The sequence below is a fragment of the Nyctereutes procyonoides genome, unplaced genomic scaffold (genome assembly GCF_905146905.1).
Source record: "Nyctereutes procyonoides isolate TBG_1078 unplaced genomic scaffold, NYPRO_anot_genome, whole genome shotgun sequence".
In the NCBI taxonomy this organism is placed as follows: domain Eukaryota; kingdom Metazoa; phylum Chordata; class Mammalia; order Carnivora; family Canidae; genus Nyctereutes; species Nyctereutes procyonoides.
The window spans coordinates 53,704,410-53,731,826 of NW_026575121.1; the positions used below are offsets into that span (position 1 = coordinate 53,704,410).

The 27,417-nt window shown below is 34.4% G+C and overlaps 1 pseudogene; it reads left to right on the forward strand.

Annotated features, from left to right (window-relative positions):
• Positions 1–1,913: 1,913 nt before the first annotated feature.
• On the forward strand, positions 1,914–6,169 carry LOC129516489 (nuclear receptor coactivator 7-like; annotated as a pseudogene).
• Positions 6,170–27,417: the final 21,248 nt, after the last annotated feature.

The window sequence follows — 27,417 nt, forward strand, 5'->3', positions numbered from 1 at the left end:
TTACCCTCTCAGATATTCTATCTATAGACCTTGCCTTTCTTTTTTTTTTTTTAATAATAAATTTATTTTTATTGGTGTTCATATTGCCAACATACAGAATAACACCCAGTGCTCATCCCGTCAAGTGCCCTCCTCAGTACCCATCACCCATTCACCCGCACACCCCACCCCGCCCTCCTCCCCCTCCAACACCCCTAGTTCGTTTCCCAGAGTTAGGAGTCTTTATGTTCTGTCTCCCTTTCTTTTATTTCCCACACACTTCTTCTCCCTTCCCTTCTATTCCCTTTCACTATTATTTATATTCCCCAAATGAATGAGAACATATAATGTCTGTCCTTCTCCGATTGACTTACTTCACTGGAGGGTATTATGCTGAGTGAAGTAGAAGTGATTTCCAAATATTTAACATCTACTAACGTTGTAAATGAAATCAATACATAAACTTGAATGTTCAAGGGGAAAAAAATTTAGTTCTTTGAAATTGCAAAAATATCCTTATCAAATCATTACAAATGTTTGTTTTCAGTTTGCTAAGACATTTTCTTTTTTCTCTTTGTGGCTGGGATAGGAGGGGCGATTTGGAGCTAAGACAATGGACACCATTCTACAGTATGTATGATCAAACCAATGGGGCAGATCTGTGATTCACTTCAGTAATGAGGAAGGACAAGTCAACCTGATAAAAATAATAAAGTGGAAAAGAGAATATTTGAGATAATTTGGCTATAAATAAAATTCTGTATCATTCAGAACATTTTGTAAAAATCAAAACTAGTTTTGAATTATGAAAGTTACTGTGGGTGTTTGAGGATGTGTACACAGCTTTACAGAAGGATATGAAGATTTTAAGTTTTGGAAAATAAGGCATCCACAAATACAAATGTTATTTTATTCTGTTATATTAAGAAATATGTATTTCCGAGGCATTGGACTCCACAATCCAAGGAGAAGCAATTATGCCAATTGAAGCTGAAGACTGAGCTTTATGCTTCTACCTTGAGGACAGGGATACGAAAATGGCTGCTGTGGCCGAATAATGCTGGAATCATTAGAATTGCTCCTCAAAAACTAAAATAGCAAAACCACACACCCATGATGACACCCACTGCAAGAAGTCAAGAAGCAAGAGCAAGAGGCACAAACCCCTGGCAGCTCAAGACTTGGATGGTATGAGCATCCCTTCAGGAGGAAAGAGAGGGGGCAAGGTGTTACATTGTGGACATGAGAATTAGAGAACCTCAGAATTGCCATCAAGCATTCCCTGGAACATGGGCAGGACAACTTGAGAAAAATCTACTGAAACTCTAAGTATTTTTTTCATATGGTAAATTGTAGATAATTAGCATGAGTCCATGATTTCAGACAATATGGCTGGAGCAACCTGATGTCTATGAAATCTGCAGTATCCTTTTACAGCACTGCCCCATAATGAGGGGAGACTATTTGAAAAGAGAACCTAAATTTATCAGAAGAGGAATGACTGGGGCAAAAACAAGAGTTAGGCATGTTTAAAATGAACAAAGAAAACTGCTAGGAGATTTCAGATGGAAAGGGACCATAATTTATAGGATTGATGGAAATTACAGGGAGTGCATTAGAGCTGTGAGTCTAGGAAAATTCTTTGAACCCACTCCTCCTTCCTCAAATGCCACAAAATTAATTAAATGTAGAGAAACAAAAAATAGCCCAACACAAATTATCACAGCTGAATCCCATACTCTTATTATTATTTTTTTAAGGATACATTGAAATAGAATATTGACCCTGTGGAAAAATGGAAGCACTCCAAAAATGAGATGGCAAAGAATAGATGGAAACAAGCCACGTGTTTCCAAACTTGCAAAAATAAATTAAAAAATGATAAAAGGTTTAAAACAATAGCATACATCTAAAATAGAAAAACTCCATCCGAAATGAGGTAATAGTACGTAAAAAATATGTGAAATAAATGAATAACAATGTTCACCTAGGCGTACAAAGTATTTCTTTAGACAAACAGAAAAATCAAAGGGAGAAAAGCTTTTAAAATAAAGAAGAAATAAAGAGTTAAAAGAGAACCAAGAAAAAGTGACTGGTATAGAATGTGTGTAAAGACTGTCCAATTTATCTATAACAAATGACTTCAAAAACCAAAGTAATGAAACAAAAGTTGAGAAATAATTAAAATTTCTTAAAAGCAGTATATACTGTCAGCAAAACCCCACTCAATTATAAGGACTGTACCTCACCAACATTCTACCCACATCTAAGACATTATTATAAAAGATGTACCATAAAATTAAAAAAAAAAGAATATTCATTGTTTAATTATTTTGTTTTTTTCAGATATTTTAGTTTGTTGTAGTTGACATGTAGGAACTTTTCCTCAAGAGGAATCCTATGGAATCCTTCTTTTTTGCTTTCCAATATCTTTAACTCTTCCATGAAATTTGTTGCCAAATACTGGCCCTTCGTTTTCCATAATTCTGGCATGTATAGTTTTAGATTTTTTTTTTCCAAAACAAACCTGACTCCTCCCAGCACACTCCAGCCTCTGGGGAATCATTCATTCACTAAGTGTAGCACTGAATTTCCCTCTATACTGGTCACACTGCAGGGAAGAAACAGTGTCCCAACCCTTGCGAGTCTCTTGACTATGGTTGACATGCTCTTATTTTTAACTCACTCTACATAATGTCTTTCCAGACATTATGATTTCCTCTGATGTGTCTGAGATAGCCAGCTACTGGCAGCCAAAGATACTTCTACTTGGGACATTTTGCACAAAGAGAAAGAAGCCAGGTTCTGGCTTCAAAAACACTTGGGCTTAAACTTCATCTCTGGCTCATACTAAACATAGAACTTAAGTAAAGAACTTAATCTTTCTAAGCCTTATTTCCTCAGCTGTAAGAGGGCTTTAATGATATTTTACTCCATGGTTTATTGTGGGGATTAATGGGCCAGTATATGGAAGTGCTTTGTAAACTCCAAGTGCCCTGCAGGTTTAGGCTACAGGACCACTGAAAACATCAAATTCAGCGTGTCTGGTATGGAATTCAACTAGCAGTCACTCAGAAAGCATTTATGAGATGCCTGTGAGCCACTGGGCCAGGGCTGGCTGTTGCCTTTCCTCCTAACTATACCAGCATCTCCTATCCCGAGGCTCAGAGTTTGTCCAGAGTGCTTCCTCTGCCTACCTTCTGCATTTGCAAAATTTCAGTGTCACTTGAACTCATTTTTTTTTCCTAATCGTCGATAGCCAGTCAGTGTCCTTCTGGCTTTCTGCTGTTTTCTTTCTAAAGTTTCTGAATCTCTTTCATCATTTCCTTTCTTACACCTAAATCTATTTAAGGAAGCAAAAAATATATGACTTGAGCATTGTACAAGTATTTGTGAAAATTGACCCATTGTGTTTAAAATTAAAGGAACATAGTTTAAGTACACATTTCCACCAAAAAGGTGCTAGCAGGGATCCCTGGGTGGCGCAGCGGTTTGGCGCCTGCCTTTGGCCCAGGGCGCGATCCTGGAGACCCGGGATCGAATCCCACGTTGGGCTCTCGGTGCATGGAGCCTGCTTCTCCCTCTGCCTATGTCTCTGCCCCTCTCTCTCTCTGTGACTATCATAAACAAATAAAAACTAAAAAAAACAAAAACAAAAACAAAAAGGTGCTAGCAACTGTAGAGTGACTTCAACAAATTTATGGGAAGTAGGCAGTAGAACAAGTGTACAGTGCTTTTAGTGTCAAAAGTCTATGACACAACGAGATAGTTAGGAAATTTATACATAGAATTATTGATATATACATGTATTTACATATATAAATCTATATATTTTATAAATATTAATTTATATAAATATTATTTATTTGTATATGTAAATATATATAGTGCTTATATATTTGTATACATATTAGATATATAAAAATTATATATAGTTATATAATTAGTATATATTATATATAAATATATACATTTATATATTTATATATGTTAGCTATATAAATAAATAAGATAAATATAAGTAATAAATTTACTATATTTATATATACTAAGTACATGTGAATATATCTAATTTGTATATATTTACATTTTATATATTCACATGCCCAGAGCTTATATATATATATATATATATATATATATATATATTTATATATTTTGGAGAAGAGTCCCCAAAGAACTTTCCAAAGGTGGGATCCTGCTAGAATGGTTCCCAGGGCATCTTCATTTTCTCTGTATATCAGAGTCTGGAGTTAATAGGAGTGACAGAATTAGAATAATAATAAAAATGATAAAAAATACAGTAGCAGCAGGATTAGTCTACAGTTGTTTTTGTTGTTTTTAAGACAACAAAGATGTCTGAGTTCCTTCTGACTGAAATGTGGAAGTTAGCCTGGCTCAAGCCACCTTGAAAAGGTCATAGTGTAGGAAAAGATAAATTAACAAGACTGTCCTAAATAATTTCACAGCATGTTCTATCAATTATTTAAGAAATACAATAAAATAGAATTCACTTACTATAGTAAATGAAAAATCTAGGAATAAACATAACATGAAATGTGCAATATTTACATAAAGAAACTTTAAAATATACTTTTCCTGTCAGGAAGCATGAGAACAGAGAGAAAATTTTAAAAAAGAGATTTCAGCTTTTCTTTATTTTTATTTTATTTATTTATTTATTTATTTATTTATTTATTTATTTATTTATTTATTTTTTAAGATTTTATTTACTTATTCATGAGAGAAAGAGAGAGGAAAAGACACAGGCAGGGGGAGAAGAAGCAAGCTCCATGCAAAGAGCCCGACATGGGACTCAATCCTTGGTCTCTAGGATCACATCCTGGGCTGAAGGTGGCAATAAACCGCTAAACCACCCAGGCTGCCTGGGGTTTCAGTTTTTAAAAATGAGGTTATGATTATGTTGATATCAAAAATAGCTCAAAATCGTACTGAATGGGTTAATATCACTCTCTGAAGCCATCTCTTCCCATTCTCCAGGTGATGGTAAGGCATTTTAGATCATTGCAGAGGGCAATGGAAATAATCTCTTCCATGGTTCAGTGAGTTCAAATCACTTCACAGGGAAAAACAGCAGCAGAATGGAGAGAGAACCAATACTTCAGATCCCAAAACAACAAGACCTTTGGAAAAGTCAACAAAATACACACATACGAAACCCTCAGACAGCTCTCTGTCAGGAAAGTGAAAGACACGGGAGTCCTCTCCAGAGGCAACCAGTGGAACTATCACAGTGACTACAGTCCTTCTGACCTTAGCAAGAAACCTTCTGAAACTCATGCTCCATTTGAATCTAAAGCCAAAGAAAATTTCCTTTCAGGGGAAGATGTTGACTTCCTTGACTTGGAAATCTTTTTTCTCAAACCAATGTGGAATGGACAAAAGAGACATCTCAGAAGAGTGCTTTTGTCTCAACCCAGAAGAGTTAAGGAAAGCTAAGTCATGGACAATAGTTACGCTAAAGAAACACATGTGCAATCATCCCTGAAATTTTCAGAGATAGTGCTGAACTGAAGGGAGCCTTAGATTTAGAAACTTGTGAGAAGCAAGACATGGGCAAGCAGTCTAGTTCCCCAGGAAGCCACATAGAAAACATATGGAAGGTATGTGAAGATCTAGATAAGGTTAAACTCATTGAGTGTTACCTTAATAAGAACAAAGAAGGGTCACAGTTATCTTAAAAGTTAAATGCTGGCAAAAATATTGAGCAGTGGGAATATATGTCACCCTTAGTTATTCTCTTCCTCAGGTAGACAATCCCTCAACTGAAGGCAGTAAAGAGCCAGATAAACCTGAGTGAGAGAGTGCCCTCCCACTGCAACAGGCCTTTTCTACAGAAGCAAATAGGAATAAAGCTTCTCAAGACAGCTCTTCAGAATCTTCTCTGGACAAAAATACAAAGGCGCACAAATGGATAATAAGTCTGAAATTCAATGACCTCTACTAAAGAGAGTTCAAGTATCCATCGAAAATATCTTTCTTCAAAAGGAGAAAAAAAAGCAAGATTCCACCCATGTCCCTGTACAGTACAGCAAGAATACCAATGAGAAAATTCTTTGCCACTCACACTGCAGCCATAGTCCAGCAGTATGGCCAATGAAGAAAGCAGCCAGAGTACTAGTTGGCTGTTCCTCTGGAGATCTCATGTCAGCAGCTATCTGATATATAAGAAGATATCCTGTGCCATGCCCCTGGAAAAGGTGCGTAGTCTTGGCCTGTCCTGCCCTTGTCAGTGGCATAACGAGCCACAGAATCAAGCAGTGATGAATGAGAATTCCTAAAAATAGTGTGCCCTGGACTGAGATTCTTTATCCATTTGAAACATAATTTCTTAACTTGAAAAATGGGTCAGTGTGTGTTAAGTGTTTGTATTATGCATGAACAAACACTTAAGGAATGCATATATCCTGGCATGTACTGGGCTAGTTCTATATAAATAACACTGGAACTCTAGATTGAGAAGGTTATGAAATCTCATGAAACAGTTTCTTATTTTATATATAAAAAGTATTTATTTATTCATAAGAGACACATAGAGAGAGAGGCAGAGACACAGGTGGGGAGAAGCGGGCCCCATGCAGAGAGCCCCATGTGGGACTCGATCCCAGATCTCCAGGTTCACACCCCGGGCTGAAGGCGGTGCTAAACTGCTAAGCCACCAGGGCTGCTCCATGAAACAGTTTCTAGCACCTTCTAGAGATTAATATGATTGTATTCTATAGATTTGGATACTGTTCTGTGTAAAAAATACAATCATCTTTTTCTAAATACTAAGAGATTATTTCCTTGTTTAGAAAACACTTCCTTGTTTAGAAAATACTTCCTGTTCAAATGAAAGCTTTTTTTTTAATGCAAAAAATAGCTCAAAAACAGCATAAAAAATCACAGATGAAGCTTTCTTATGAATATCAATTAAATATATCTCAAATAAAATATCAGGAAACAAAATCCCAACTTCAACATAGCATGGCTACATCATGACCTAGTAGTATTTAAGGTATAATGTCAAGATGCTTTGGTGTTAGAATATTTTATTCATTATATTAATAAATGAAAGTTAAAAAAAAGCTCATGATCTTTTCTTTGTATATTCAATAGGCAGTTTAAAATGCATAATCCATTCTTTATAAAAATCCTTAATTAAATGAGGATAGATAATTACTTTCATAACAGATAAAATGAATTCCTATCTCTTTAATGGATAAAATAAAAGTTCCTACATTAACATTCTCTTAATGTTCTGAAAGCATATGAAACCTTAGAGGAAGCATTATCTTTAAAGTAAGAATTATAACAAGAGTACTTTCTTCTTCTTCTCTTCTTCTTCTTATTATTAAACATTGTTCTAAAATACAGTTTAATCCAGTTAGATAAGAATACAAATGAAAGGTAAAAATCTTAATGGAGACTGGCTTTCAGGAAGGTGGAGTAAATGTACCTTTTCTAATTCCTTCTGCTAAGTACAACAAAAAACCTTGGACACTACACTCAAACATAAAGAGACTTTGAAAGGTGAGGAGAAGGAGGCAGACCAGCTAGACATGTTGACACTCAAGGAAAGATGTAGTGGTGAATTTGGGGGATTTTCTTTTTGCCTGCTTGGAGCTGAAGATGCTGTCAACCTGGAAACACAGCATCTCCAAACACAGCAGCAAAATGTGAATGAGGATCCCAGAGTTCCCCACTTTGCACGGCTCCAATAACCTGACCAGGGGGTGAGACAGACAGCAGGTCAAGTTAATGGTAAAGTTTACTATACAGCTACAGTTTACGGTAGGGTGGTACTGGCTAGAAGATAGACACATAGATCCAGAACTAAAATAGTCAAACGATGAATAGACTCACATTCTTCTTCCCACTCCATTTTTTACAAAGGTGTAAAATCAACTCAATGGGGGCAAAATAACCTTTCCAATCTATGGTGTTGGAGTGATTGGACATCTGTGGAGGAAAAAAAGTGAGCCTCCACCTGAGTCTTACACCTTACACAAAAATTAACTCACACTGGATCATGGAATTAAATGCAAAATTAAAACTTGTCTTATAAAATAGGAGAGAATCTCTGTGATGTGAGGCTAGGTAAAGCCTTCTTAGACTTGGCAGCCGGGTCAAAACACAAGGTAGAGAGTGTGAGAAATATTTGTAGACCAGACCGCTTACCTAGCAAAGAACAAGCACAGAATATATAACAATGAACTCTCAAAACTCAACAGCAAAAAGGCAAACAATCCTATTAGAACAAGGCGAGGGATCCCTGGGTGGCGCAGCGGTTTGGCGCCTGACTTTGGCCCAGGGCGCGATCCTGGAGACCCGGGATCGAATCCCACGTCCGGCTCCCTCTGCCTGTGTCTCTGCCTCTCTCTCTCTCTCTCTCTCTCTCTCTCTCTCTCTCTCTCTCTGTGTGTGACTATCATAAATAAATTAAAAAAAATTAAAAAAAAAGAACAAGGCGAAAGTCATAAAGAGACATTTCACTGAAAAAGATGCATAGATTGCAAATGAGTGCATGGGGAGAGATGTTCAACATCATTTGCTATTAAGGGACTATGAATTAGAGGCACAATGAGATATCACCTGTGGTGATATTTGAATGGCTAAAGAAAAAGAAAGAAAGAAAGAAAGAAAGAAAGAAAGAAAGAAAGAAAGAAAGAAATATGACATTGTCAAATGGTGATGTGGATGAAGAAGAAGTGAAACTCTCATACCTTGCAAATGAAAATGGAAAATGATACAATCACTCTGGAAAATAGTATGTCAGCTACTTAAAATGGTAAATATACAACCTTGCAGTTGTACTTCTAGGCATTTATCTCAGAGAAACGAAAGTAAAGACCTGTACATAATTTTTTGTAGAAGTTTTATCCATAATTATTATAAACCACAATCAATCCAGATATCCTGCAATGGGTGAATAATCAAACAAACTGGTATATCCATATGATGGAATCCTACTCAACATTATAAGGCAATAGACTACTGGTACACACAACTTGGATGAATCTCCAGAGAATTATGCTGAGTGAAAAAGCCAATTGCAGAAGGCTTTTACTCTTTGATTTGATTCTATTTATATAATATTCCCAAAATGACAGTACAGAAATGGAAAAAAGATTAGTGTCTCAGTGGAGTTAAGGAGAGAGTAGAGGTAAGAGACAAGTGGCAGGTCTATAAAAGGGGACCTCTGGGGGGGGGGAATCCTGGTATAATGGAAATCTTGTGTAGTTTGATTGTATCAATGTCCATATCCTGGTTGTGATATTGTGTTGTGTTTTTGCAAGATATCACCATGTGGAGAAACTGGGTAAAGGCTACAAAGGATCTCTGTCTCTCTGTATTCTTTTTTTTTTATATCTAGTAGTGAATCGAGAATTATTTGCCTAAAAGGGATTTTTAAAATTCGTTAAAATACAATTTCTGATTCTTTTAATATATTATATTTTACCTAAAAAACTGTGGTAAACAAGAAAAGATAAAAACAAAACTCAGATTAAAATACAATTATTTAAAATATAGAATTATTTTAATTAACTGGATAAAATTTTATGTATCTTCTATGTAGACAAACAACAGGAAAATTAAGTTGCTGTAATTAAATAATAGTCATCAAATACAGTAAAAAAAAAAAAACAACAACAAAAACAAAAAAAAAAAAACAAAAAACAAAAAAAACCACTCTGAGGAACACAAGAGTAATAAGTAAAAAGTATATACCTGAAAATGAAGACTCAGTAGATCTTAAAAACTATTGCTTTCCCCTAAATCAATCTTTATGTTTTATGTAATTCCAATGAAACATCATTTGAAATCATTTAGAATATGCTAATATTATTTTGGAGTCTTAGGAAGAAATACATAAGGATACTTCTCAAAATGAAGACAAAAGAAGAAAATGAATCTAATATTAAAGTGATGAGTTAAGAGTGTCAGTGATATTTATTTATTTATTTATTTATTTTTATTTATTTTAAAATCTTTGCTTATTTTTAATCTCCAGTATAGTTAGCATACAATGTTATATTAGTTTCAGGTGTACAACATAGTGATTCAACAATTCTGTACAGTACTCAGTGCTCATCACAATAAGTGTATTATTAATCCCCTTCACCTACATTGACCATTTCCCCTACCCAGCTCCTCTCTGGTAACCACCAACCAGTTTGTTCTCCATATTTGAGTCTGTTTTTGGTGGAGTTTTTTTTTGTTTTTTGGGGGTTTTTTTGGTCTTTGTCTTTTTTCTTTTTTTTTATTTTGTTTTGTTTTGTTTTGTCTCTTAAATTCTACATATGAGTAAAATTGTAAGTTATTTGTCTCTGACTTACTTATTTCACTTAGCGTTATATTCTCTAGATCGATCCAATCTATTGTAAAAAGGAAGATTTCATTGTTTCCTATGACTGAATGACATCATTGTGTGTATCTGTATCTATATCTATATTTATATATCTCACATCTTTTTTATCCATTTTTCTAAAAATGGGCACAGGTTAATTTCTTATCTTGTCTATTGTAAATAGTGTGACAGTAAACATAGAGGTGCATATATATTTTTGAATTAGTGTTTTTATTTTTGGAGAGGGTACCTAGTAGTGCAATTACTGGGTTCTATGGTAATTCTATTTTTATTTTTATTTTTGAGGAACCTCCATAGTGTTTTCCACAATGGCTGCACCACGTTGTATCCTTATCAATAGTGCACAAAGATTCTCTTGGCTCCACATTCTTACCAACACTTTTTCATATCTTTCATTTTTTTATTTGTAACCATTCTGATAGGTATGAGGTGATATCTCATTATGGTTTTGATTTGCATTTTCCTGATGACGAGTAATGTTGAACATCTTTTCCTGTGTCTGTGGCTGTCTGTATGTCTTCCTTGGAAGAATGTCTGTTCATATCTTCTGCCCATGTTTTCTATTGGATTGTTTATTCATTGTGGGTTTTTTCTTTTTCTTTTCTTTTCTTTTCTTTTCTTTTCTTTTCTTTTCTTTTCTTTTCTTTTCTTTTCTTTCTTTCTTTCTTTCTTTCTTTCTTTCTTTCTTTCTTTCTTTTTTTTTGGTGTTGAGTTGTATAAGTTCTTTATGTATTTTGGATTCAAAGGACATATCATTTGCAAATATATTTTCTTACTCAGTGGTTTGTCTTTTGTTTTGTTAGTGGTTTCACTTACTGTGGAAAAACTTTCTATTTTGGTGTAGTCCTGATAGTTTAATTTTGCTTTTGTCTCCCTTATTAAAGGGTATATGTATCTAGGAAAATGTTTTTAAGGCTGATGTCAAAGAAATTATTGCCTGTTTTCAAGTCTCATATATAGTTCTTTAATGCATTTTGGGTTTATTTTTGTGCATGGTTTAAGAACGTGGCCTGGTTTCATTCTTTTTCAGGTAGCTGTCCAGTTTTCCAAACACTATTGAAGAAATTGTCTTTTTTCCATTGTGTATCTTTGCCTCCTTTGTCAAAGATTAATTGACCACGTAACTGTGGGTTTCTTTCTGGGCTCTCTATTCTGTTGCATTGATCTTTGTGTCTATTTTTGTACCAGTACCATACTGTTTTGAGTACTACAGATTTGTATTATATCTTGAAATCTGGGATGGTGATATCTCTTGTTTTGATCTTTTTCAAGATTGCTTTGGCTATGCAGAATCTTTTATGGTTCCATACAAATTTTATAATTATTTTGTTTTAGGTCTATGAAAAATGCTGTTGACAGTTTGATAGAGATTGTATTAAATCTATAGATTTCTTTGGGTATTATGGGTATTTTAACACTATGATTCTTCTAATCCATGAGCATGGATTCTCCTTCCATTTTTTGCATAATCTTCAATTTCTTTCATTAATATTTTATAGTTTTCAGAGTATAAGTTTTTCACCTTCTTGGTTAAGTTTATTTTTAATGTCTTTTATTATCTTTGGTGCAATTGTAAATGGGATTGGTCTCTACATTTCTTTTTCTGCTACTTCAGTATTAGTGCATAGAAATGCAGATTTCTGTGTATTGATTTTGTATACTGTGATTGAATTAATTTATCAGTTCTAGTTGTTTTTTGGTGGAGTCTTTTTTTAAGATTTTATTTATTTGTTCACAAGAGATACAGAGAGAGAGGCAGAGACAAAGGCAGAGGGAGATGCAGGTTCCATGCAGGAAGCCCAATGAGGGACTCAATCCTGAGACAGATGCTCAACCACTGAGCCACCCAGGCTTTTGGTGGAGTCTTTAGGGTTTTCCATATATATAATATCATGTCATCTGCAAATAGTGAAAGTTTTATTTCACCTTACCAATTTGAATGCTTTCTATTTCTTTTTCTTGTGTGACTACTGTGAGTAGGACTGTTTTTAGTAGTTAGGCCTTTCTCAATAGCATATAAATCTTAGAAGTAGACATGAAAATGATTAATAAGTTCAAGGCTCAGGTCATGATCTCAGGGTCCTAGGATCACCCCTCATCAGTCTCTGTGCTCAGCAGGGAGTCTGCTTTTCCCTCTTCCTCTGCCCCTCCCTGCCACTTCAGCTTTATGTCTCTCTCCCTCTCTTTCTCAAATAAATCATCTTTAAAAAAATCATGACAAGTGACCACTTAATGTTTGTGTCAATTGCTGTTTGTCATATAACAAACTACCCCCAAATCTCAGAGTCCATTGCAATATGGACATGCAGCCCCAGGTTGCATTTGCATCTGGATAAGCAATTTTGACTAGGTTTCTGGGGCCTTCTGTGGCACTCATCTTGCAGCACCAGCTGGGCTTGGATGCTGATTATGGTTGGACTCAGGTCTTTGCATGTGTTTCCTGTGGTGACCAGGCTAAAAGGAAAGTGGTAACTGGAGGGAACCTTCTTTAGTTGTGAATCACAAAATGCCAAAATTTAAGACAGATCTTGTAAGTAAATTTAAATTCTCCATTCCTGTCACATCTATGAACTCATCCTTGGCCAAAACAAGTCACATTGACAAGAACAAAGTCAAGGGGTGGAGAAATACACTGTCTCATAAATGCAGAGAGGGCCAGGATTTTGATGTATAATACTATCAAAAATAAGTGAAAAGTTAGGACTAATAATTCAGTTTTTGACAGTGAGGTTGATATTTGCAATTCATATTACATACAAAGGGAAATTTTCTTGTACATAAAAAGCTTCTACAGATCCATTAGAATTAAACTGAAATGCAAAAGAAAAATTAACAAAGGATAGGAATAGACAATTTTCAGAAAATAAACAGATATGCTTTGGTTATGTGGAAAGATAGTCAACCTCATTCATAATAAAATAAATGTAAATTAAATTTGGCAAAAGATTGGCAACAATTAAAACAAAATCACAATGTCTCATGTTAGTGGGGCTTTCTTATACATTACTGATGCTGTGGAAAGGGCACATCTACAGAGGGCTATTATATATATATTTAAATGCATATTTTAACTAAATATTGTACACATTTATGTTTAAAAAGCACACAATCCTTGACCTAACATTTCTATTTCTTTATATATATTTGTCCTACAATTAAATAATTGTGCCCAAGGTCATTCATGGCAATGTTTTAAAAAAAGTGGAAGATTGAGAAATCTTAAGACTGTCAATTTTGGAGTAGTGCATAAGTCATGTTACATCTATACTCCCATACTTAGCCTTTAGAAGGAATTGGCCAGCGTTATATGTACTGATGTGGAATGATCTCCATGACATAGTAAGAGTGAAACAAGTAAGATAGAGAAGAGTTTACAATATCCTCACATTTCTGTAGGGAAAAAAATGAATAAAAAGGATTCTATATTGTGAAAAAGTTGACAAATATGCAGCATATACTGAAGAATAAATGAGAAATAAGAATTGTCTCAGGAAAGAGAAACTTGGTTGCAATTAGCAGCTGTCATTGAGATGAAAGCTGAAGAATTCAGCATTGCTTCAGTAACCATCCAGACAGCAAAGATACTATTTGTAAACATTCCGGGGAAATGCGTCAGTATATTTACAACTCACGATTTAACTCTAGAAATCAGTAGATTTCTGTGGTAGCTTTCTATTTCCTACCTGCTTAAGTTTGATAGCATAGAGATAGCTTTCATTCACTTCCCAACATATGTATTCAATAATGAGAATATGAATTTTTAGTATGCAGATTCTGCAAGACAATCATCATCCTCTTTCATTTTTTGAAATTACCCAGAACTATTCCACTGATGTTTTTGATAATGATGACAATCCAGATTATAATAATTTCCTTGTTATCTTTCAGCTTTAGAAAATTATCTGCTCAAAAATTTTATAATACTCTAATTCCTTCATTATAAATGTTATCTTCTAAGATGTCAAATAGAGCAATTGAAAGGAAACTATTATAAGGATAATTTTTTTTTCTTGTTGGGGAATTTCCCTTCAGATCTATTGACCAATTTTCCTGAAGGGGGGGCATGATAAACTAAATTATCTGGTATCTTAAAACTATAGTTTTACATTGGTATGCTAAAATATAAATACATTTCACCCAAGCACTTGCTTTCTCTTAAGAAGTAATGTTTTTGAACAGAATTTTGTCCTTGTAATCTGATATGGGCTTAATTTGGGGGGCTTTTATTTTTATAAAATCTAAGGAAAGTTAAAGCAATTTTATCTGGTTGCCTCTGTTGCAGTCTCTTACAGAAAATCTTGAGGAACCCTCAATTCATTGAGAAATAATTAACGACAATTGAATGGTCCAAATTTTCCTGTGGACTAAGTGATAAATCAACAGCCATGTGACCTTGAGAAATTTATTGAAGTTTGAAGTTTTTTTATGCTTTCGTTGCCTCATCTATAGAATGTGAATAGCAATAACTACTCTGTAGGCTTATGAGGGAAAAATGAAAACCATTGCAACAGCGTCTGAGGTGGAAATAATCATTAGCTATTTTAATTATTTTTACTAAAATATTTATTGAATGTTACTAGGAAACTAGAGATCTGCCATGTCATACTTATTCAGGTGAAAGGTTTGTAAATTTTGACATATTGAGTCATTGTAAGTAGTGCTTGTTACTTAGTAACAGTTGAAAAATGGACTCTGCTTTCACAAAATCTTAGTTTGGATGGATGGATCCATGGATAGAAAGATAGATACGCCATTCGGCTAGTAAACTAGTGAACTATAAATGCTTCTATTTCATCTCTCCAGCTATTACCTCAGATATTTTCTATTCTGCTAATACTTTAGTCAATTCTTTGAATTAAACCTCTACTGGATGTGAAGAAGTGTAAGAATAGTGATTTCTACAGCTTCACACACACACACACACACACACACACACGTTTATCTTCTTTCACGTTCTTCAAAAATGATTATATATTTGAGTTTCAGTAAACTTATGATTTTGAGCAACAATCTTCCAAGCAATTTCATCAAATGGCTGAATGTGCATGAAGGAGAATTCTGGCTTTAAAAAGAGGCAAGGTGTCTTAAAAAGAGCACTGACATGAAGGGATATCAATAAGAATGTCAACACTGCACTAGCAATGATTATCTGCCAGTAGCAGAAATCCATGGATGCAAAGGGAAATATTTCTGTTCCAATAATTCCATAATTCATCTAACTGTAAGAATATATCCAAAGCAGAACAATGATTTTCAACTTTGTGATGTGTATTCCTTTTTATGTATGTTATTGTATTTCAGTCTTATTAAAAAGTTAGTGGGAATTATTACCCACATTATAAATGAGAAACTGAATTTGAGGGAATTTCATGATTAAAAATTTACTCAGTATCTTGGAAGTAAGGTAAAAACTGAACAGAATATAGAGTTTTTGATTTACATCCTAAATAAATGAATGATGAAAATTAGAGGGGGTATAAAGAAAAAAATTAATAAGTAGGAGAAAAATAGTTTTATCTTAAACTATATTCAACACCACCTTGGATAATAATCATAATAATGTCAGATCTTTGGTAATGATCTAAACTCTATGGGCACGATAACAAGAGAAAAAGCATTTTACTTATTCCAAAGCTAACTAGTAAATGCAAAAAGCTATTATAATGTCATTTTAATCTTTATTCTGTATGATTCAGAGCAGATGACATTTATCTTATATGATCTTAAGATAGAACTGATAATGGAGATAAATGAGTGTATGTTCAGGTATAAACATTTATTAATAAGATCTTATATTTATAAACAAAGATACAGAATAACTGTGTCTTTCAGTTGAAATATTAATTACTTTGCTTACTTCTCAGGAAGAGAATATTCCCCTTAGTATTTTTCAAAAGCCTTGCTTTTTTTTCCTCTCGGGAATACTACAGCATTAGGAGCTCATCGTCACTAAGTACCCAGATTGAGTGTTAATTTATCTTACAGAACACAAGGTGGCCGCTGCAGGATCACTTTAAATGAGAGGAATAAGAATCTTTGGATCACCACAGATGCCCCACAGGAAGCCCAGGATCTCTGTATCATAAAGAATTCAGAATTGACAGTTTACAGTCTACAGAGAAGAGTGAATATTGTTACAAAGTTGGAACCATGCACCAAATGCTAACATTAGCCTTGAAACTCAGTGTCAAAAGAACAAGACAACAACAAAATTCAAACAAAGCTTATTAGGAATTTGACTAAGCAGTTTCAAATTAAATAGAGGAAGCAGAAGTGGAGAAAATGGTCCTATTTACGAGAAAGTTGATTAGAAACTAAATATGGAACGCAGATTAAAGTAGTCACTGACAAATTTAGCAGTGGATTCTAAATACAGGCTCATGGTCTCAGAAGGAAACTGAAAAGCTATTAAATTAACTTAAGGCAAGTTTTATGGTGTAAATTATTGAGTTTATACAACAAATAAACAACTAGTTTATTTCATAAGGTCTGGTCCAATAATGCAGCAGCAATTGCCTAAAAACAATAGTTCTGACAGAAAAAAACAAACAAAACAAACATTTTTTTTTAATTAACAAATCTTTAAAATAAAGCAGTTCACACATTGGACTGAAAGCTGATCTATTTCCCAGAGTCTCCACCACCAATTACTATAAACAGTCAGTTCACTTCCTCCCTCCCAAGCCTGGAGTGCCCCTCACGACCCTAAACAGAGAGCTAATTAGATAACACTGTGGGGCTATGATTTGGGATAAATGGGTTGTCACAGTGGCTGTGAATTAATGAATCTGGTGTCTTTTTTTGGAGCAAACTTCAGGACATTAACCAAAGGAGTTGTGGGCTTAGTCTTAAGAAGCCTACCTATACTACCCATTTATCCTCATCTTAAAAGATAACCTTGTTCCTTTAAGAAGTGACTCTCTTAGAAACTACTTTTTCCCAGATCAAAAAGGTGTCCTTCCTTTTTTTCTTGGAATCTCATTTTATCTGCTCATCTCATCTTCCAACGAAGGACAATGATCTTTCATTTGATAACAAACATACTTACTTTCTACCTCCCCTCCAAATTGTCAATGCATGAGAAAATGATACAGTATCGAATCTTTGGCCAGCCTATTAAAATTCACTTAGTTGTTTCTTGGAAAGTATTAATAGACACTTACAGGAGCTCAACACTTGGGAGACAAACTATTGCAAACCAGGTATAGATTCTTATGAGACGCTACAGAAGCGTCATTCTACCTGCTTCCAGGAGGCTGGGAATCTCACAGCACCATGGAAGCTTCAGGACACAGTCCAGGAGACTTCAGAACTCAGATGGTCTCCCGGTGCTCTAGGGTTTCATAGGCTTTGGTCAAAAGAAGAAATTAGTAGTCAGCTTCTCATCCTTCTTTTTCCCACAACAATCTCTATATCAAATTGTACAGGACTCTTGAAGCAATTTTTGATGAATCCATGCTGGCCTCTGACACATGGATGAATATGATTCAACATTAGTACAGTTGAACTTGGAATCTAATTCGTGTTGACAAAGAGAGATGGAGGAAGTATGAGAGAGTGTCCCTGCTTTTAGCTATAAACTAAACTTCTCTTTTAGTGTCTGATTTCCAAACTAGTCTGGAGAAAGAAGAATTTCACCTAAAACATATTTATTATCAAATCCAATAGCTTGTGGAAATGTAGCTATGCAAGTCACATTTGTGAGTTTGTGTGTGTGTGTGTGAGAGAGAGAGAGGAGGAAGAGATGCCAAGTTTTAAAAATTAAACCTAGGCACAACAAATATCCATATCCCTTTCCAATTAAATACTGGGAACATTTGTTAATACTTAACTTCTAATCACACAGTTCAAATAATTGACAAATATTTTTCTCTTGGAGATCATTTTATTGAAAATCCCCATTTTAACATTTACATTTATTTTCACTGTTTTCTGGCTTAAGCAAGATGGAGCAGAGAAAGTTTAAATAAGGAAATTAGGCTCTGATGATTTAATTTCTAGATATAGATGTTAACATTTATTTACTTATTTAGGCAACAGAGATTATTTTAAAAAAGCATTACATTTATATCAGACACATATGCTAAAGCAGTGGTGTAGAGTCTCTGAATAATGCTCTTTTTTCTAGTATTTTAGAACTTCTGAGTTGTTCATATTCCATTTTGTGGTTGGTGAGATGAGGAATATATTTTAAATTAAATTATTCAAATGCAATTTAAAGAGGATCATCTTTATGAACCAGAAATAGATTTCATTTACATGAACACAGTGAATTAAATCCATTGTTACATATTTATTTGGGTGCAGTTTACTTGCACCTCAGAAACAGAACTTTAATTTGGTATTTTACTCTATTTATACATAGAGCTAATGTGGCGAATTCAATTGACCATATGTAGTCTGATATATGTAGACTCACTAAAAATGTGCCAAATTACACTTCCCTTTGTGGGGGAAAAGAATTGTGCTTTGGGAAAAAAATTACCTATCATAGCACTGCAATGATGGGAACTGCGGACTTTTGAAGTTAATAATATAGAATTAGAGTTATTTATTTAATTGGTTCCAGTCTACTGCAGTGTTTAACAAGCTCAGATAAATGGACTAATCTTTCACAATTAGTCTATTAAAGTCTGGTTATTTTTAAAACTTATATTAGTTGCAATCAGAGGGTTTCCTAAGGCATAAATTGTCTAGCACCTTTATACTTTGAGGACATTTAACTTGCTGTTGGGCTATTTGCTCTATGAACTTTGTTTGTTTTAGCATAAGGAAATCCAGAATCATAACAGACATCTGAAAAACCCCAGATGGCTTCAGTTAATAAAATACATTAATCAGTTATCAGTGACTAAAAGGGATCCCCAATTCCTCTTTAATAAATGATTCTTATTTTTGAGTGTGTAAGTGGACACAGTGTAAAACTTAGTGCAATGGTAACTTGAATAATCGGCATTGATTATGCAGGTATCTCTTCTTGCATCAGGTGCTGCATCATAATAAATTCATCCTAAATACGGGAGGCACATTTATTTAATCTGCAGAGGAATCAATTTTAACCTTTTATAACCTCGTAGAACTTCTTGAAGGACTAAAGAACATTTATTACTCTTCGTAGTTGAAAATATAACATTTTCCTATTATATAGTCAATCACAACGAGTTTTATAAAATGAACGGATGGAAATAATTGGCACATTTTAACCTCAGGGTCAGGAGTAATAACCAAATATGTTTTTAAGTAAAGATGAAAAACTCAAAGCATAGATTTAATGACTTGTGATCTCCTAATTGATCCCTCGCCCTTTCCTTTACCTACCAAGGCTCTTTGACCTCTGACCAGCACAGTTTCTTACTCAGTTCAGTTTTAGGTAGCCTCTGAAGTTATGCCCACTTGTTTGGGTTTCTTCCTCTGCCCATGTGTGAACACTTTTTAACATGTGTGCTTGTAATATTGTTCACTAAGTTTTGCTGAAGGTTCAAAATAAACCTCTCCTTTTTCTGATGACCTAGCAAACAAACATTCAATAATTACTTCAACTGATTTTTAATGTGATCATATTAACTCTGTTGGTTAAAAACTATATTGATGCCCCTAACTAGAGTCTCTTGAAAATGGAAATGTGTTAACATATAAAAGAAATATTCAAAACCTCTGCTAATTCTCTGACTGATTTCAGTGATGACAATTTTTTTTTATTTTTTTTGTTATTTATTTATTTATTTATTTATTTATTTATTTATTTATTTATGATAGTCACAGAGAGAGAGAGAGAGAGAGAGAGAGAGAGAGGCAGAGACATAGGCAGAGGGAGAAGCAGGCTCCATGCACCGGGAGCCAGACGTGGGATTCGATCCCGGGTCTCCAGGATCGCGCCCTGGGCTAAAGTCAGGCACTAAACCGCTGCGCCACCCAGGGATCCCAGTGATGACAATTTTAAAGTAAGAAATGCATTGTTGGGCAGCCCTGGTGGCTCCCTGGTTTAGCGCTACCTTCAGCCCAGGGCATGATCCTGGAGACCCGGGATGGAGTCTCGCATCGGGCTCCCTGCATGGAGCCTGCTTCTCCCTCTGTCTCTCTCATGAATAAAAAAAATAAAATCTTTTAAAAAAAGAGAAAGAAATGCATTGTCTCCTAGCAATCTAAGAGCAAGAATAATTCAGAGTTTGTGTGCACTTAAATTTATTTAAAGGAAAATAATAATTGAAATCCTAAGAGAAATAATAGAAGTATAGAAAAAGAGAATAGTATATATCAAATTTCCTATTATGACACATTTAACATTTTTTATTAAAATGTTTGATATTTTTTATTAAGTGTTTGACATTTAAATTTAAGTTGGCATTCAAATGGAAGACTTCTGATGCAGCATAATGAAGTAAATTACGTTTAAATGAAAAAAATAATTAAATAACAGTAATAATAAATGTAGTGATAAAGCTACATAACCAAATAAAATGAAATAATTTTTACATTTTTCTTTATTAAATAAATACGAGAGACAGTGAAAACAGGGGGAGGAGCAGAAGGAAAACGACAAGCAGACTCTGAGCTGAGGGCAGAGCCCGCTGAGCCTGATGCAGGGCTCAATCCCACGGCCCTGATCTCAGGGCCTGAGCCGAAACCAAGAGTTGGAGGCTTAACTGACTGAGCCACGATAGTGCTGCAAAATGAAATAAAATTTAAGTGAAATGAAAATAATCTCTGTAGGCTATGATGTATGCTGCCATGTCTGGTGTATCTTTCAGCACTGTGCATGGTGAGTCTGGAACTTAATCTCCAGTGTACCTGCAGGGGTTCAACCAAATGGCCCCTGCAAGGTGAGGCTTAGGAACTCCAGTACGTGGGGAAAAACTATATGAGTCAAGTCTATAAAGACAGTGAGGATGATTCCTTAGGACCACTCTTTAATGCCCTTGTTAAATCCCCAAAATTAGCTGAATAAAGTTCCCTGGGGGAAATAACAAACATTATAAACCACATAAGGAAAGCCAACAAGTGGAAATGTGAGAAGGAATTTCAACAAACAGAGGATAAAGTGCTAAGAATTACCAGGCTACAGACATTGTACTGGAAGGGAAAAGAACAAATACATGGTAGTTGAAAAGGGAGAAGTATTTGGAACAGGATTATCAGTCAAAGGAGGTGGGAACATTATATGCAGTGTTCTAATATGCCACAAAAAAACATATCCATATTTGAGAACAGAAGTGCACACATATTAAGTTATTGGAAGCCAATGTATCAAAATGTGAGGAGTAATTGATACTGGATGGTGGTTGCTTCAATGATTATTCATTCTTTATTCCTAATTAATCTCAGTGAATATGCAGTTAATGAGGAGATAGAGATTGAAATGTTAGTCGTCTCCTATTTTATTTAGAGAACAAACACGAAACATTTTTTATTTATCATAGCAGATTGGGATAAGTATGAAGACTATTTTATAATATATCAACATGTATTAAATATATAATACTTCACATTCTACTTCCCTTTTAAGAAAATGAGTAGTGACTATTTATTTTTGGCATTGCTTTACCATTAGAGAGAGAAATTTCTATATTTTTCTTTTAAGTTAAGCACTACGAAGATAGCCCAGTTCATAATTTGTACATGTGGCAAGGACATGTTATAACTTCCTCAGAAACAGAGTTAGTAACTACAGTGTTTAGTTTGTGTTTGGCAATTTACCACTAATAAATTAAAATGGTGTAATCTTTTAAAGTAATTAATCATATGCCTTTCTATATTTTCTCTGTGATAAATTGTTGACTTTTTCTGCTTTAAAGTATAGATCACATCACTGTTACAACTATGAAGTTTGTTCATTTGTTTGTCTGATAAAAGAGACTTGAATAAAAGGTTGCAGAGGTGCATATTAACTTCCCAAGTACCTCTCCTCTCTCAGGAAAGAGAATCTTAGGGAACAGACCTTCTGCTTCACTGGGGACTATCAAATTCTTTCATCTAATTCTTTCCTCTTTGGAGAAAAACTGTATTAGAAATATAGACTCTCTACAGAGTTTTCAATGTGACTTTTATCATTATGTTAAAATGCTATTATTCCTATAGGAACATTACAGGGCTTTCAAATTAGTAACTCGATGTAACTTTATAGAATTTTTTTACCATTATTTTATAAAGTGGACCTATACAAGGCAGATAGGCAATTAGCTGTTTTACTCTGTTGTGACAGTCAAGTAAACCAGATACTAGGTAGTTTACATGGTCTTGTTCACAAGGCTAAACATTTTTAAGTATCAGAGCTATAACTAGATTATCCCAATGTGCAGTCTAGTGGGTATACCACTGTACCACTTTGCCTTCCTTGCCTCTCAGAGCCAGAAGAACACAGTTCTCAAAGTGTAGTCCTAAAACACCTGGAGGAGATTAAAATATTCTGATTAATTATGGTATTGAAATCACATGGAACACTATTTCAGATTGTTCACTTCCTAGTGCACATCCCTGGAAAGCCACAACAATAAAAACACACATCTACACTCACACAATCTTTTCAACTTAATTTAGCCTAGCATTTTAAAAACTTACTTATCAAGGAAGTCATTTTTGCTGAGAATCTTGGAATTAATGTACCAAGCCAGTGTAAGAAAACAAGTCAGAACTAAAATGTGAATCCTTATAATCCAATCTATTAGTAATAGTATTTATGTTGTTTCAGCAAGATATGCACTTAAGTACTAAGTTCACCCAATTAGCAAATTGCAAAGCATAAATTTATGCCTGAAAGATGAAAAATGAATCTAATCAAATTGGGTAATAATTTAAGATATAACAATGATATGTCATAACTATTATCAAATACTGATTATAGGGACATACCATATTGTCTTAGAAAATGAGTATAAAAACATATTGTAATACATACTTACAAAGAATGGCATATATTCTGTGCATGTAAAAATAACAAACATTTACAGTAGAAATCTTTAAAAATAAATACAATTTAAATATCACAACTACCATTATTACTTCTTTGGAATGTTCCCTTGTTATCTAAACACACATAAGCACACACACACAGTTGTGTACCTACACACATTTCATCGTTTACTTAGTATAATAAATAGATGGTGTCATTCTCTCTCTCTCTCTATTTTTTTTTTTTTTTTTTTTTTTACAGATTTTATTTATTCATGAGAGAGTCAGAGACTCAGGCAGAGGGAGAAGCAGGCTCCATGCAGGGAGCCCAATGCAGGACTCGATCCCAGGTCTCCAGAATCAGGCCCTGAGCTGAAGGCAGCGCGAAACCTCTGAGCCGCCTGGGCTGCCCATATGGTGTCATTCTCATCACCTAACTAATTCATTCATTCAGTTCATATTTGTAATATGGCCATTTGGTCCAAAGTGTGTGTGTGTGTGTGTGTGTGTGTGTGTGTATAGTACATATATATACAAACTACATGGTATATATTCTATCAAAGGTTAGTGTTTCCTTCAACTTATTTTTTTTGAAAGGTTACTTGGTGAAAATGAAATATATAGGTCCTTCATTTTCTACTCTGCCGTTTACTATATAAGTATTTTCTGAAGTCAATATGTCTCTGTCATATTTCATTACTAGGATAGATCAACGTTACTACTCTCTGAAAGTTGGGCACATTTACAGTATCTGCAACTTCAGCTATAAGTAACTGAATAAAAGAATGTCTCCCAAAGTCTTGCCTCCTCTCTACTACTCTTTCAAATATTTCAGTACCTTTCCATTTCTCCAGAGTCAGGGTCTCACATCTCCTATGACCCCAAAATTCACATGCAACCAGATCCTGACTATCCTCAACATTGCTCCTTGGTTTTCATTCAGATTGTCAAAAACACTAAATTTTCACTCCTCGGGGTCTTTAAATCAACTTTCTCTCTGCATGGAATGACCTTGCCACAATTCTCTATGTAGCCATCTCCTTTTCTGTTTTGATCTTCAGTTTAAATGTACTGAAACACAGAGGACATAGAGTATAGAAAAATGGGTAAGCACTTGATGAGCTGCTCCTGTGCTAAACTGATGTGGTTCAGCCACCCCCAGAGTCTCACTCTTCCTACTGATCCATGAACACTTGAAATGTATGGCTAAGTTTTCTCCTCTGTCTCTCAGATAATAAATTATGGAAGGCTTACAACACAGGCTTCAGGGAGGAATGAGTGTTTGAATGACTGGGTGAATGAATGAGTGAATCCTGAAGTATTAATAGAAGGAAATTGTTTTCATACAAGCTGCAAATATAGATAGAAAGTGAATCTAGTCAAGAAAAAGAGAAACCACATAGCACTGTAATCATGAAAATAAAAAACAGTGGTAATTTTTTAGGGAACAAGGCCTTTTAGTGGTCTGTCTTCTTCAACACATGGATTTTTCTTTTATATTTTTATGAGCAATGTGCAACAATATTGTAATGTTAAAATATTTACTTCTTAGAATATCTTAATGATCAGAATATTTTAATAGAAGAAAATACAGTTAACAAAATATTACAGAAATAATTAAGAAACCCTCCTGGTTAAGGGACAATGTGCTAAACAAAATTTAGTTTCCATTGATCTTTTGGTTCCATCACATTTCTTTAAATCTTTCTGAAAGAAATCAATAGTATATCAAGTATGGGATAGTTGATAGTTTAATTTCAGAAGAACCACAAATCAATAATTTTAATGTTTTATAGACTTAAAAATTTCAATAAAAATAATGGCCTGTGCATAATATCTTCTTAAAGTATCATCAGTGGTTTCACAGTGTCGAAACAATCTCACTATTTTTGTTCATGATATAGAAAACTCTCTGTGCGTCTTTTTCTGGCTTTATCCATATATATGTGTGATTGTGTGTGTGTGTGTGCGCGCGCGCGCAAGGCAGAATAATGACTGAGAGAAATAGAATTTATAAACTGCTCTAGGGTATGATTTAGACGTAAACTGATTTTTAAAATAGGCCGAGATCAGTTTTCTATATTTGAAAAACATGAAGCATTAAGTTTTTTTGTTTGATTCTACTTAAATCAAATAGTATTTCTTTTACAATCCAGTTTTCTTCGTGGGCATAGAAGGTATGAGAACATGTCAAAACAAGATTGTCATTAATATACTTAGTGGAAAGTATGAACTCAAATATTTATTAATAACTTTCACTCAAAAAAAAAAGAAATCAGCTGTACTTAAAGGCCCATTTATTTTTTAAAAAAATTATACCACATGTTTGTAATTGGAATTTTAAAAATTATGTCTTTGATAATGTCCTGTTTTCATTCCGCTAAGTTTCTCAAGAACATCCATGAAAATAGAGAAGAAATCAGAGCACAGCACAGAAGAATAATGTATAGAAATGACAGATAATGTGAGGCCAGAATCTAAGTGCGAATTTCCCAAACCACAATGCAGTGGGACTAAGGTTGGCCGTGTTGCATGTGCTTTGCTTTATAACCAGATGGTCCTTCGTGAAATAAAATAAAGGGTAAAGTAGGACAGAGGCAAAGAGGGAGAGACCTAAGAAGGAATATGAGGAGGGAAGGAAACAGGGAAATGAAACGTATTTCCCATCTTCATTAGGAAACTGGAGAAGGGGGCATAGGCCTCTTAGGGGAGAAGAAATATATTTTTAGGAATGAAGAGTGGACTCTTAGGAGAACAGATAGGAGCCTTGATAGTTTGTGACAAGGTTTTTCTGGAGGTGAGGTTGCTGTCTAGGTTCCTTGCCTGCAACAAGTTTCAATCTTCCTGGAGATGAAACTCCTAGTGAAAACTGATGACAACTGAATTCCTTTCAGAGGACCGTCTTTAGGCAGGTAAGAGAGGTTCAGAGAAAGCCTCTCCCTGCACTTGCAGTTTCAAGCGTGCATAGCTCAAATTAATCAATAAACGAAAGCAACATATTTGGGGGAGGCATATGCTACCCCTCACATGCATCCTGATTTTCATAGAGACTGCCAAACTGCATTCCACGGGGTCATAATGTAGGCACGTGCTTGCTTCAAGGCTGTGATGTTACACTTTTATATTTTTGATTATCTGATGAGAAAATTCTATGTTAGTGTGGTTTTAATTTGTTATTCTTATGAGTAAGTCAGATCATCTTTTTCAGTACTTTTGACTGATTTGTATTATTTTTGTGTTTAGGAACCTGCAGCACATGCTACTTAATTCTATTGGGTAGCTCATCTTTTTTTATACATTAATAGTAACTGTACATATCTCAGGGAGTTTGGCCTTCTGATGTTGATATCAAATGAAAATAGATTTTCCCAATTTGTTAACTTGCCTTTTTACTTTGCTTTCGGTGAGTTTTTTCCCCCACTCCGTATAAGGTTTTTTTTTTTTTCTTTCCCTTTAAAATTTGCAAGTAGCTGCATTTTTTTCAATCTTTTATTTCATGATTTCTCAGGTGAATCACAGGAGAAAAGTCTTTTCTCCCACATACTTAGTACTTCAATGAGTTTAATTTTTTTGACATTTGCATTTTTGATCCATTAACAACTGTCTAAACAATTTGTTTAAGTAGGAAGTAGGGATTAAAGTTTACTTCTTGTTTCCACCAGAAGGCTGTACAGTAGTGTGTGGACCATGTATGAAATTTTCCAGCTCTCCTCATTTAACATGACAGCTAACACTGAACCCCCGTATTTATTTATCTCTGGACTACTGGTATGCTCCATTGTTCTAGTTTCCTATATCTATAGCAGAATCATGAAATTGTATGTTTTTAAGTCTATGCAATATCTTTCCATCTCTCCTAGTTGTAGCGACTACTCACTATTATTTGTTTTTCTAGAGTTTCATATATATTTTTTATTTGTTCATATTCTTACGTATAAACTTTAAAATCAGTTTGGCTAAAAAGAGTTCCTATTAATATTTTATCAGTCTTATTAAATTTATAACTTAACTGAGAAAGTATTTCATGATGTTGAGAGTCTTCCTATCTGCATCACAATGAGACACTTCTCTTATTTAATGGATCTTCTCGCATTAATAAAAGCATTTCAAATTTTTATTTCATCTAGTTGACATTTCTCAGCTTCATTCCTATTTTATATCAGTATGTGTAAGTATTTTGT